This window comes from Muntiacus reevesi, chromosome X (genome assembly GCF_963930625.1).
Source record: "Muntiacus reevesi chromosome X, mMunRee1.1, whole genome shotgun sequence".
In the NCBI taxonomy this organism is placed as follows: domain Eukaryota; kingdom Metazoa; phylum Chordata; class Mammalia; order Artiodactyla; family Cervidae; genus Muntiacus; species Muntiacus reevesi.
In genome coordinates, this window is record NC_089271.1 from 144,290,142 (window position 1) to 144,304,820 (window position 14,679).

Sequence of the window (14,679 nt, forward strand, 5' to 3'; positions counted from 1 at the left end):
AATATAGACCAATGGAACAAGATAGAAAGTTCAGAAATAAACCCATGCACCTATGGGTACCTTATTTTTGACAAAGGAGGCAAGAATATACAATGGGGCAAAGACACCTCTTCAACAAATGGTGCTGTGAAAACTGGACAGTTACATGTAAAAGAATGCCATACACAAAGATAAACTCAAAATGGATCAAAATGGATCCTACATGTAAGACCAAAAACTATAAAACTCTTAGATGTAAACATAGGCAGAACATTGGATGACATAAATCAAAGCAAGATCCTCTAGGACCACCTCCTAGAGTAGTGGAAATAAAAATAAAAGTAAGCAAGTGGGACCTGATTAGACATAAAAGCTTTTGCACAGCAAAGGAATCTACAAGCAAGGCGAAAAGACAACCCTCAGAATGGGAGAAAATAATAGCAAATGAAACAACTGACAAAGGATTCATTTCCAAAATATACAAGCAACTCATGCAACTCAATACCAGAAAAACAAGCAACCCAATTAAAAAGTGGGAAAAAGACCAAAACAGACATTTCTCCAAAGAAGACGTACAGATGGCTAACAAACACATGAAAAGATGCTCAACATTGCTCATTGTTAGAGAAACGCAAATCAAAACTACAATGAGATATCAACTCACACCAGTCAGAATGGCCATCATCAAAAAGTCTACAAACAAAAAATGCTGGAAAGGGTGTGGAGAAAAGGGAACTCTCTTGCACTGTTGGTGGGAATGTAAATCGATACAGCCACTATGGAAGATGGTATGGAGATTCCTTAAAAAACTAGGGATAAAACCACCATATGACCCAGCAATCCCACTCCGAGGCATATACACTGAGGAAACTACAATTAAAAGAGACACATGTATCCCATTGTTCATGGCAGCACTATTTACAATAGCTAGAACGAGGAAGCAACCTACATGTCTATCAACAAATGAATGGATAAAGAAGTTGTGGTACATATACACAATGGAATATTACTCAGCCGTAAAAAAGAACACATTTGACTCAGTTCTAATGAGGTGGATGAATCTAGAACCGATTATACAGAGTGAAGTGAGTCAGAAAGAGATAAACATCATATTCTAATGCATACATACAGAATCTAGAAAGATGGTACTGAAGAATTTATTTACAGGGCAACAGTGGAGAAACAGACATAGAGAACAGATTTATGGGCATGGGGAGAGGGGAGGAGAGGGTGAGATGTATGGAAAGAGTAACATGGAAACTTACATTACCATATGTAAAATAGATAACCAACAGGAATTTGCTGTATGGCTCAGGAAAATCAAACAGGGGCTCTGGATCAACCTAGAGGGGTGGGGTGGGGAGGGAGATGAGAGGGTGGTTCAAGAGGGGACATATGTAAACCTATGGCTGATTCATGTTGAGGTTTGACAGAAAACAGCAAAATTCTGTAAAAGCAATTACACTTCAATAATAAATAAATAAATGTTTAAAATGGTATGAATTCGAACACTTTTACTTCACCTCATAGCCACTGAACTGCCTCATCTGAAAAACAGCAATTATAAAGAACTGACATAGAAGAAAGAAGTTCAAGGCAGAAAATATTGCCTTGTGTTTTGGTTTCTACAAGGATAAACAGTGAGGAATTACATAATTTTAAAAATTCTACTGCAGAGACCTTGGGATAGCTGGCTCTCTCTGAACTGTGAGAGAATGAAAGAACCACTCTGGGCCTCAGTATCCTCCTCTAAGGAGAACAACCGTCCTTACATCATGAATTGTTGTTTTGATAATAAATTGAATTAATACATGCAAATACTTGGAACGGTATGAGGCACACAATATCAGCTCAATAAATGGTAGAATTTTCATAAGGACATGCAAACTTTGATAAAGTTTCCATTTGTCTTTAATAAAGCTTGTCATTTGGACTCAACTCGAATATTACATCCTAAGAAAGAGCTTCACTGACAACTCTGTCTACAACAATCCCTGTCCTTGTAATTTTCTACTAATGGATTTTATTTTGTTGCAAGCATTTATTCCCATATAAAATGGCCCTGTTTATTGATTTGTTTTCCTGCTTATTGCCAGTTTCTCAAACTAGAGTAAAAGTTCTAGGCATATTGCCCTTTCTTATTCACTGTGTTGCATCCCCAGGATCTACTTCAGTGAGTATGATGGGTTGAAATGTCACCCCAAAAAGATATGTTGAAGTCTTAACTCCCAGTGTTTCCTAAAATAACCTCACTTGAAACTATGGCTGTTGCAGATGTAGTTAGTTAAGATGAAGTCATACTGGAGTAGTGTGGTCCCTAAAACAGTGTGACTGGTGTCCTTATAAGACAGCCGCATGAAGACAGAACAGGGATAACATCACGTGATGATACAAGCAGAGGTTGGAGTTATACAGCGCCAAGCCAAGAAATGCAAAGACTGCCACCAGAAGCTAGGAAAAAGCTCAGACAGATTCCCCAACTGGTTTCAGAGGGCTCATGGCCCTCTTAACACATTGATTTCAGGCTTCTCGCCTCCAGAACTGTGAGACGATACATTTCTATTGTTTAAGCCACCCAGCTTGTGGTATTTTGTCATGGCAGCCTTGGGAAACTACTTCAGTCCATCCCATATAAAATGCTGAGTGAGTATTATAGAAAAGAATGAATTATTCCCTTTTTAACCTTGTTGTTGTTCAGTCACTCAGTCATGTACAACTCTTTGTGACCCCATGGACTGCAGCACACCAGGCTTCCCTGTCCTTCACTATCTCCAGAGTTTGCTCAAATTCATGCCCATTGAGTCGAAAATGACATCCAACATTCTTCATCCTCTGTCGCCTCCTTCTCCTCCTGACCTCAGTCTTTCCCAGCATCAGGGTCTTTTCCAATGAGTCGGCTCTTTGCATCAGGTGGCCAGAGTATTGGAGCTTCAACTTTCAGTCTTTCCAATAAATATTCAGGGTTACTTTCCTTTAGGATTGACTGGTTTGATCTCTTTGCTGTCCAAGGGACTCTCAAGAGTTTTATCCAGCACCACAGTTAGAAAGCATCAATTCTTCAGCACTCAGCTGTCTCACATCCGTACATGACTATCGGAAAAATCATAGCTTTGAATATATGGACCTTTGTCGAACTTTTCTACCTACCGTGATCAAATGCAGATATTTAAATTTGAGTTGTATGAGGGAGAAATTGACACCAAAATTATACATTAAAGGATTCAAAATTTTAACACCACCTTTTTTTTTTTTTTAATTTTATTTTATTAGTTGGAGGCCAACTACTTCACAGCATTTCAGTGGGTTTTGACATACATTGACACGAATCAGCCATAGAGTTACATATATTCCCCATCCCGATCCCCCCTCCCACCTCCCTTTCCACCCGACTCCTCTGAGTCCTCCCAGTGCACCAGGCCCGAGCACTCGTCTCATGCATCTCACCTGGGCTAGTGATCTGTTTCACCATAGATAATATACATGCTGTTCTTTTGAAACATCTCACCCTCACCTTCTCCAACAGAGTTCAAAAGTCTGTTCTGTACTTCTGTGTCTCTTTTTCTGTTTTGCATATAGGGTTATCATTACCATCTTTCTAAATTCCATATATATGTGTTAGTATGCTGTAATGTTCTTTATCTTTCTGGCTTACTTCACTCTGTATAATGGGCTCCAGTTTCATCCATCTCATTAGAACTGATTCAAATGAATTCTTTTTAACAGCTGAGTAATATTCCATGGTGTATATGTACCACAGCTTCCTTATCCATTCATCTGCTGATGGGCATCTAGGCTGCTTCAATGTCCTGGCTATTGTAAACAGTGCTGCGATGAACATTGGGGTGCACGTGTCTCTTTCAGATCTGGTTTCCTCGGTGTGTATGCCCAGAAGTGGTATTGCTGGGTCATATGGCAGTTCTATTTCCAGTTTTTTAAGAAATCTCCACACTGTTTTCCATAGTGGCTGTACTAGTTTGCATTCCCACCAACAGTCTAAGAGGGTTCCCTTTTCTCCACACCCTCTCCAGCATTTATTGCTTGTAGACTTTTGGATAGCAGCCATCCTGACTGGCGTGTAATGGTACCTCATTGTGGTTTTGATTTGCATTTCTCTAATAGTGAGTGATGTTGAGCATCTTTTCATGTGTTTGTTAGCCATCTGTGTGTCTTCTTTGGAGAAATGTCTGTTTAGTTCTTTGGCCCATTTTTTGATTGGGTCATTTATTTTTCTGGAATTGAGCTTCAGGAGTTGCTTGTATATTTTTGAGATTAATCCTTTGTCTGTTGCTTCATTTGCTATTATTTTCTCCCAATCTGAGGGCTGTCTTTTCACCTTACTTATAGTTCCCTTTGTAGTGCAGAAGCTTTTAAGTTTCATTAGGTCCCATTTGTTTATTTTTGCTTTTATTTCCAATATTCTGGGAGGTGGGTCATAGAGGACCCCGCTGAGATTTATGTCGGAGAGTGTTTTGCCTATGTTCTCCTCTAGGAGTTTTATAGTTTCTGGTCTTACATTTAGATCTTTAATCCATTTTGAGTTTATTTTTTTAACACCATCTTCTTGCAAAGCCACAGCAGTGCTTTTCAAACTTGGATGATATCACAACCAACAGGAGAAATTATTCAACACATACACACCTTCCCAATCCACCTCCCTATTTTAGATACAGCAGACCCAAGGTGAGCCCAGAAATTGGCTGTTTCAACAGGCACCCCGGACAGTTTTGATGAAGTTGTCTATGGACCACCCTTGGAAAAATCCTGACCTACACATCTGACATCAGTGTACTATTAACTTAAAGTCTGCCATACAGAGGTCTCTGATAGCTGGTGTGTCTTTTAATGTAATTATTGAAAAATACACTGGTCCTCCCTCCCCATCTGCAACCACAGATTGCATTTCCACATGGGTTCACAATTAAGCTCTTTTGGATTTTCTTCTTCTTCTTTTTGGCCATGCCACCACATGGCTTGTGAGATCTTAGTTCCCTGACCAGGGATTGAACATAGGCCCTCAGCAGTGAAAGTGTGGAGTCCTAACCCCTGGATTGCCAGGGAATTCCTTCCTTTGGACTTTATCTCCATCATCAGCTTCTCATGACTCACCAGCAGGCTACCCTCCAGATTCCAACTAAAAGTCTTTCCTGAGTCTCCAGCTTGCCGGCTTCCCCCACCAGACTCCACAAACTAATAAGTCACTTCCTTAAAATAAATCTCTCTATATATACATCCCATTGGTTCTCTTTCAGAACTCTGACTAATATAGGTATTAAAACTCAAGTATCTTTTCCATCCTAGAGTAACCTGTGCTTTAAACCACAAAGATTTCCCAGCAATAGTCAGCTACTGACACGTTCAGTGAAAATATAATTACCTGGAAATTGTAATATGACAATGACATGACATATGATAATGACATGACATGACAATATCATCAAAAAGTATGAACTACATAAAGATAATCTATAGTGTACATCTGCATCCACAAATGTGCAAGGCCTAAACTCTGAACACTGTAAAACAGGCTGAGAAAAATTAAAGCAGGCCTAAATAAACGAAGGGATATATCCTCCTCCATGGTCAGAGGACTCAGTATTGTGATGTCTATTTTTCCCAAACTGAGATTCCTTGCAATCCTAATAAAAACCCAAGTGTTCTTTTTTTTTAAAAAAGAAATTGATGAGATTATTCTAAAAAGTCATTGAAAATGCAAAGGCCTTAGTCTACAAAAAGCAACTTTGAAAAGAAGGAAAATGTTGCAGGATAAGCACTTTCTTATTTCAAAACTCATAAATCTATAGTAATCAAGGCACTGTAGTAGTGGGATGAAGGTAGGAATGTATATCAAAGGAACAAAATTAAAATTCCAGAAATAGACCCACACATATATGGACAACTGATTTTCAACAAAGTCACAAAGGCAATTCAGTGGAAAAAGGAGTCTATTCAACAAATGGAACTGGACAATTGGATAGCCATATGCACAAATATAGACTGTGATCGATGGGGCTTCCCAGGTGGCACTAGTGGTGAAGAATCCACCTGCCAATGCAGGAAATGCAAGAGATGCAGGTTTGATCCCTGGGTAGAGAAGATTCCCTGAAGGAGGAAATGGCATCCCACTCCAGTATTCTTGCCTGGGAAATCCCATGGGCAGAAAAGCCTGGCAAGCTATGGTCCATCAGGGTCGCAGGACACGAGTGAGCATCTGAATGTGAACTTTGATCCATATAATGCACTACCTAGAAAAGTTAACTCAAAAAGAATCCCTGACATGAACTTAAAAGCTAAAACTATTCTAAGACTCTAGAAAAATACAGTAGAAAATTCTTGTGCCCTTAGGTTTGGTAAAGATTTCTTAGATATGACATCAAAAGCAAAATCAGACCATAAATGAACAAATTGATGCACTGAATTTCCACAAAATTCAAACTTATGTTCTTCTAAGAACACTGTTGAGAGAATAAAAAGACAAGCCATTGAATGAATGAGAGAAAATATTTGTAATTTGCAGATCTGCCATCCAGAATTAAAAATCTCACAAAGATCAGTAGAAAACAGACACTTTAATAAATAAGTGGACAAAAGATTTGAACAGATACTTCACCTAAGATAAACACCTGTCAAACAAGTACATGAAAAGATGCTCATCATCATTAGTCATTAGGAAAATATAAATGAAAACTATGAGATATCACTACACCCCTCTGAGAAAGTCGAAAATTAAAAAGAATGACCATACCAAATATTGGCAAGGTTGTGGCAGATGGAACCCTCATATCTCATACACTGCTGGTGGCAATGAAAAATGCTCTGACTACTTAGGAAAAAAGTTTAGCAGTTTCTTAGATAGTTAATTTTACAACTACCAATTTTACCAACCATTGCGCTTGTAAGTACTTACATAGAAAGAGAAAATATATGTCCCAGGAAAGAATTATATACAAATGTTCATAGAAGGTTTATTTCCAAGAGCCCCAAATTGGAAACAACCCAAATATCCATTAACAGGTGAATGGACAACAAATTGTCATATATCCAAATAATGGGACAGTTCGACATTACACAAAAGGGAAACTAATCTATAGTGACAAAAGTCACTGGATGCCTATGAATGAGGTAGGTTGAAGTAGAGAGGCAAAGGAGAACTTGATGGGCATATTACCAAGGAGCACAAGGAAGCCTATTGAGATGATAGATATGTTCATTATCTTGACTGTAGTATTAGATTCACAGGCGCATATATATATCAAAACTTAGAGCATATATTTTAAATATCCACAGTATTATTGTATGTTGACCATACCTCAGTAAAATATTTGAAATATATTTATATATTCATAATTCTCTGATGCAATTAATCAGGTGAAAACTTCCTACAGTTGTGCTCTTGTGGTATTAACACATCTTATCAAATATATCTTATATATATTTATATGATATATATATATATCTTATCAAATGGGGCATGCTCCATATAACCAAAATAATCATATGCAATAAAATATACCCAAATATTTAGGATAAGTTGATGTTCATTTCTTTCTGAGGTATAGAAATAAAAATATTACATCCCAGGGAAATCATAATGATATTTAACAGAACTGGTTCTTTCAGGCAATGTGGCTGAGTATCATTTTGTTAGGACAAACTCTAAAGCAAAACTGCTTGCTTTTAAATAATAAATTCTATGGCTGACATTTTAAACCAGCACTTGGAAATTGTCTGTATTTCTAAAAATACACATGTCATTATAAAAGGGACTAAAACCTATTTACAACAGGGAACAATCTACATTACAATGTCAAATTGTTAGGAAGATCTAACAACTGCATATTTGCATATCCATCTGAGAGACACAAGGGAATCACTGATTATCATTATTTATAAGGTATGTTTACTTATTTAACTATATTTATTACAAATGAATGTTTGAGATAAATTGCCTTCCCAATTGAACAATCCATTGCTTTTCATCACAAAGGAAAAAAGTCTTCTCTCAGATTGTCCTCAAGAGTTACTAAAAAGCATGTAGCAGCCGATGGAATGAAATCCCACCTGCCAAACTCATTCCCATGATGACATCAAAGTAGCTACTTTTAGGCTAGTTTGTGAACCTTACAGAGATATCCCACAACGTGCTTTTGTCAGATCTATGAACTCACTTGAATCAGGCGTCATATCCAACTGAAGATGTGAAGTGTTGGGGTCTCCTGAGGACTGCTGCCCTTGAACATGGAGTAGAAGCTCCATCAGTCAACAGAACACTGATCCTCAGAACCTGTCTCCTTCAGACACCTGATGAGAAAGGCCACTGGCATGAGGGTTGCACAGGGAGAGACACATCCAGCAATCACCACGGTTTATCAGAGTAACTGTGCCCCACACCATGCTAGTCACTGTGTAGTTACAATGCCACTGAAACAACCAGGTAGTGATCGTAACAACCGGATGTTACAATGAGCTTCGCACCATGGCCTTTTTCTTCTCCTTTTCTCATCTATCCCTTAACAACAAGGTGAAAAAGTAATAAGAAGTGGCCTGAATTCATACAGACGTTCATGATCCCGCAATAACCACAGGGCCATCGGCTTACTCCTGTGTTAGCACTGAATGTTCTCAGCGATTCTGTGGGGAAAGCATTCTTACCCCCATTTTACAGAGGGGAAAGTTGAGGCTCAGAGAGGGTCGCTACCTGTCTCACCTCCCGCGCTCCTGCATTAGGAGGAAAGTAGCTCCAGGACGCCCCTGGAGCAGGACACCGCACTCACTGGGGCCGGGCGGGACCCCAGTGCTTTACCTACGAGACAGCGGGCCACCGAGACCCAAAGCGGGAAAGCGGCCACTTGAGTGTGGATAACTTTGTCTCCCCACACCCCAGGGGGGTCCAGCGCCCACGGCAGGAACTCACTCTCCCAACTCCGTTCCAAACACCTAAGGCCGAAACCTGCTCTCCTCTCCAGGGGCTTCTGTCGCCATTAAAATATCGTCATGGTCGCCGCCTCGTTGACGTCACGTTTCTATAGCAACCGCCAGGAGCAGGCAGATCCTCCACCATCTTAAGTACCAACACCTTCCCACCCTCCTGCACCCCCTTGTGTTTGGCTTAAAGTAAAACACCTCAGCTCTTCAGGCTGCAACTGAGGAAACATACTCATTAGAGCCACTAGATTGGGACCCCGGCAAACTAGCAAAAATCTTCTGTCCAGTATGGTGGGACAGATTCTGTGCTTGTGGTCAGGAATTGCATTTGCCTTAAAGGGACAGTAGGGGGCTTCCCTGGTGGCTCAGCGGTGAAAGAATCTGCCTGCAATGTAGGGGAGGGGTGGAGGGTTTTGATCCCTAGGTCAGGAAGATCCCCCGGAGAAGGAAACCCACTCCAGTGTTCTAACCTGGGAAATCCTATGGAAAGAGGAGCCTGGCAGGCTACAGACAATGGGGTCACAAGAGTCGGACACGACCTAGCAATTAAACCACCACCGGGGACGTATTATTAGAACATGGAGACCCAGAGAAATATCCTAAGGTTCTGGGGAGATGAGTTAGCCCTCCCTCTGAGCGTGAACTTAACGTATACAATCACAGTCCATACTAAGCAGTTACCCATCTGCAAAGGAATAAACTGTCTGACTACATGACTGAATGATCTAGATACATACAGAAAAATGTCAATGAAGAAATCTGAGTCATTTCAGGGAGTCAAACCTAAAACATTTAATAGGCAGAAAACTAAGTCATTTAAAGCATACATTGGTTTTTCCTGGGGAATTTTTATCCTCCATTCCTGATATTTTATCTCCTACGTGGAGGAACAGACATGACCAAACCCACGAGGCCTCTCTATATACACTCACTCCTCTACCTAGAGAATCATTTCTGTGATTAGTGAGGTTGGATGAACAAACAAGTTGCACAGCAGAGGCCCTCTCCCATCAAACTCTTGAAGCAAGCTGCTCTTATAGAGCACATGTTTGCTCTGCCCTCAGGAGTGGGTCTTTGAACAGATCCACAGCTCTTCGCCTCTTTTCTGTCTCACTGACTCCCAAACTATTCCTACGGTTTTGCTCCAATTTGGTTGAGTTTTTAAGAGGCCCTGGAAATACATTCTTCCACATCTTGACTCCAAACCAATTAAGAAATATGAAAATTAAGGAGAAAAATACATCAACTTTGTTCCTTATAAAGCTGATACTGTAGAATGTGCCTAAGATTTCACACAAGGCAAGTGGGCTTCGTATTCATGAACCCCAGAACTGCACAGATTTATCCACCCTGCAGTGATGCATCTGGACAGTCAGAAAGAACCAGGATTGCAATGCATATCTCTCTGCGTTCTAGTGAAGGCATCCTATGTGTACTCAAGAAGAGTGGCTTCCTTGCAAGTCTATCCTTGTAGCAGGAGAAAACGTTTCAGGACACCTTCTTTGAGAAACTCTTCTCAAAATGGGTAAACTCTGCTTGTTCTGACTGTGTACTCACAAAGCCATCTTCTGAGGATATGGCCTTCTATACATCTCAGGGAGCAGTTTGCAGCAATACTCTCTTATTCCCTTCACAAACATGGCTGCAGCAAAGCCTTGTCTGGGCAACGGGATTGGAAAAAATTTCTGAAATTCCAAGAATATGATGAAAATCATACATCATGAAATTTTATCCTGGGAATCCAAAAAGGAATTGAGGAAATGTTCAAAACCTATCCCCACATATAAACCCACACACAGACTATAGCCAAAATTATGAAATCCTACCAAACCTCCACAGGTCAGCAAATCCCTGTCTTATCCAATGCTTACAAACTGTAGAAAAAGAGGAATCACCATATGGCTCAGATATCCATTTCTGTTTGACAAACACCACCAAAACAATAGCCATATTTTCATCTCTCAGGATACTGTGGGTTGACTGGGTTCAGCTGGGTGATTTTCTGCTCCACGTGGAGTCTCACCTGTGGCTGTTGTCAGCTGGAGGCTCCACTAGGCTAAAACATCCAAGAAAGCTCATTCACATGGATGAGCACTGATACTGGCTTCTGCTGGGGAATCAGCTGGGGCTGTTGATAGAAGCGTCTTGGTTGTCCTCCAGATCACTCCGTGTGTAGGGTTACTGGATTATATTTAAACCATTTAAATTTGAATTTAAAATAAACAACAAATATTCTTAGTGTAAATTCATTGCAAGAAAATATTTCTTCATCTGAAGTTCAAGTACAACTGGGCATCCTGTGTGTTTACTTGCTAAATCTGGCAACCGTAGCAAAGGAGCACGTGAACCTATAAGTCTAAGAATAGACCTTCTGAGGTGACTCTTCACTGAGACCTGCCAGGGAAAAATGAAGAGATCACATTTGGAAGTAAAGAAGAAAGCTGTTAATGACTGACGCTGGTAGAATGAAGGGTAAGTGGACATTGCCATACATTATTGGCCTTGGAGTACAGAATGAAGCAGGGCAAAGGCTAATAGAGTTTTCCCAAGAGAACGTGCTGGTCATAGCAATGACCCTCTTCCACCAACACAAGAGAAGTCTCCACACGTGGACATCACCTGATGGTCAATACCGAAATCAGATTGATCATATTCTTTGCAGCTGAAGATGGGAAAGCTCTAAACAAAGCTTCAGCAAAAACAAGACTGGCAGCTGACTGTGGCTCAGATCATGAACTCCTTATTGCCAAATTAAGACTTAAACTGAAGAAAGCAGGGAAAACCCATTCAGGTATGATGTAAATCAAATTCCTTAGGATTATACAGTGGAAGTGACAAATAGATTCAATGGATTAGATCTGATAGACAGAGTGCCTGAAGAACTACGGATGGAGGTTCGTGGCATTGTACAGGAGACAGGGATCAAGACCATCCCCAAGAGAAAGAAATGCAAAAAAGCAAAATAGCTGTCTGAGGAGACCTTACAAATAGCTGTGAAAAGACGAGAAGCAAAAGGCAAAGGAGAAAAGGAAAGATATTCCCATCTGAATGTAGACTTCCAAAGAATAGCAAGGAGAGATAAGAAACCCTTCTTCAGTGATCAGTGCAAAAAAATAGAGGAAAACAATAGAATGGGAAAGACTAGAGATCTCTTCAAGAAAATCAGAGATACCAAGGGAACATCTCATGCAAAGATGGGCACAATAAAGGACAGAAATGGTATGGACCTAACAGAAGCAGAAGATATTAAGAAGAGGTAGCAAAAATACACAGAAGAACTATCTGTGTATCTTTTACAAAAAAGATCTTCACAGCCCAGATAATCATGATGGAATGATCATCCACCTAGAGCCAACCATCCTGGAATGAGAATTTGAGTGGGTCTTAGGAAGCATCACTATGAACAAAGCTAGTGGAGGTGATGGAATTCCAGTTGAGCTATTTCAAATCCTAAAAGATGATGCTGTGAAAGTGCTGTACTCAATATGCCAGCAAATTGGGAAAACTCAACAGTGGACACAGGACTGGAAAAGGTCAGTTTTCATTCCAATCCCAAAGAAAGGCAATACCAAAGAATGCTCAAGTTACTATACAATTGTACTCATCTCACACCTTAGTAATGTTCAAAATTCTCCAAGTCAGGCTTCAAAGGTACATGAGCTGTGAACTTCCAGATTCTCATTCTCAACAGGTGACACCATGCCCAAGGGATTGAAGATGGGTTCTTGAGGGTCAGGTTTGATAGATATTACAATGATCTGGGTGGGGGGGATTCCTTGGCAGTCCAGTGGTTAGGACTCTGCACCCTTGCTCCTGAGGGCCTGGGTTCCATACCTGGTCAGGGAACTAAAATCCCACAAGCTGTGTGGTGCAGACCAAAAAACAAAACAACCCACAATGGTTTGTGAACCTCCAAAAGACCACAGCCACAGTACACAAACAGATCAACTACATATGGAATATTAAAAATTTCACATTCTTCTGGTGAGTGGGATTAGAGGTGATTAGGCAAAAAAAAAAAGTCTGAAAAGTCTCCTGACAATGAAAGAAGATTGACAAACACTGCATATACACAGTGACCTCTTATGTAGGTGATAGGCCATCGGGAGTTAAGGACAGGTCATTTAAAATTCCCCATAGGTACTCATTCAACAACACTCTTGTTGCTGTTGGTGTTGATGATGGTAATGATGATTGATGATGATGAAAGCGATGGAATCCTGCCCTTGGGGTCAAGAGAATAGAGTATTGGGATTATGTGAATTAGCAACAGATGTCTCCCCTTTGAAAGATGATATGGAGATTAAAGGAAATTAATATTTACAAAATTAATGTAGACAAGTGGTACTCTAAATTGTATTTCCTTTCAACTTAACACTTATTCAGTTACCTGTTTAATCCTATACTTCAGATAAGGGTAAGAAGTTAGGAGAGGTGAAGTAAACCAGGGAAACTGCTTTGAATGCCTGCACAGTACTTGAACTTGAAATAACCCTAAAACTTTTCCCATTATATTCTGAAGCTACCAGGGCTCTAAATGCCATTTTTTCTCTTGACACTGGCATTCAGTGCTGCCCAAGGTATTGCTCCATTGGTTAATAATGATTTATATTACTTTTGCATTGAAGTATAATTGATTTAAAATATGTTAGTTTCTAGTATAGAACAAAGTGATTCAGTTATACATATATGTACATATATCCTTTTTAATAGTCTTTTTCATTATGGTTTATTACAGGATACTGAATATAGTTCCCTGTGTTATACAGTAGGACTGTGTTGTTTATCTATTTTATAGATGTTAGTGTGTATGTGCTAATCCCAAACTCATAATTTATCCCTCCCTGCTCCCCTTTTCTCCTTTGGTAACTGTAAGTGCATCTTCTGTGTCTATGAGTGTGTTTCTGTTCTGTAAATAAGGTCACTTATATATTTTAGATTCCACATATAGGTGATATCCTATGACATTTGCCTTTCTCTTTCTGACTTACTTTACTCAGTATCATAATCATTTGGTCCATCCATGTTGCTGCAAATGGCATTATTTTATCCTTTTTTATGGCCAAACAGCATTCTATTTTATATATATATATATATATATATATATATATATATATATATAAACATGATGTTTTTATATATATAAATGATATATGATGTTTAGGTTGGTACCATGTCTTGGCTACTGTAAAATGTGCTGCTATGAATATTGGGATGCATGTATCTTTTCAAATTAGAGTTTTTTTCAAGATATATGCCCAGAAGTGGAATTGCTGAATCACATGGAAACTCTGTTTTTAGTTTTCTAAGGAACTTCCAGTATGTCAGCAAATTTGGAAAACTCAGCAGTGACCACAGGACTGGAAAAGGTCAATTTTCATTCCAATCCCAAAGAAAGACATTGCCAAATAATGTTCAAACTACCACACAGTTGCACTTATTTCACATGCTAGCAAGGTAATGCTCCAAATCTTTCAAGCTAGGCTTCAGTAGTATGTGAACCAAGAACATCCAGATGTGCAGGCTGGATTTAGAAAAGGCAGAGGAACCAGAGATCAAATTGGCAATATCTGTTGGATCATAGAAATAGCAAGGGAATTTAAAAAAATCTGCCTCATTGGCTAAAGCCTTTGACAGTGTGGATCATAACAAAATGTGGAAAATTCTTAGATATGGGAGTACCAGACCACCTTACCCAACTCCTGAGAAACCTGTACGCAGGGCAAGAAGCAATAGAACCAGACATGGAACAATGGACTGGTTCCAGATTGGGAAAGG

The 14,679-nt window shown here is 39.6% G+C and overlaps 1 long non-coding RNA gene across 3 annotated transcripts in view; it reads right to left on the reverse strand.

Annotated features, from left to right (window-relative positions):
- The window catches only part of LOC136153953 (uncharacterized), a 123,355-nt gene that overhangs the window by 103,320 nt on the left and 5,356 nt on the right, over positions 1-14,679 (reverse strand). For 2 of the 3 annotated variants that reach the window (XR_010660463.1, XR_010660462.1), the window contains exons 1-2: positions 8,891-8,962; positions 8,145-8,277 (exon numbers count right to left, since the gene is read on the reverse strand). The exons of the other annotated variant lie outside the window; for it this stretch is intronic. This is a non-coding gene — a long non-coding RNA (uncharacterized lncRNA). Of the gene's footprint in view, positions 1-8,144; positions 8,278-8,890; positions 8,963-14,679 lie in introns of those variants that run through there. 3 annotated transcript variants of the gene reach the window in all.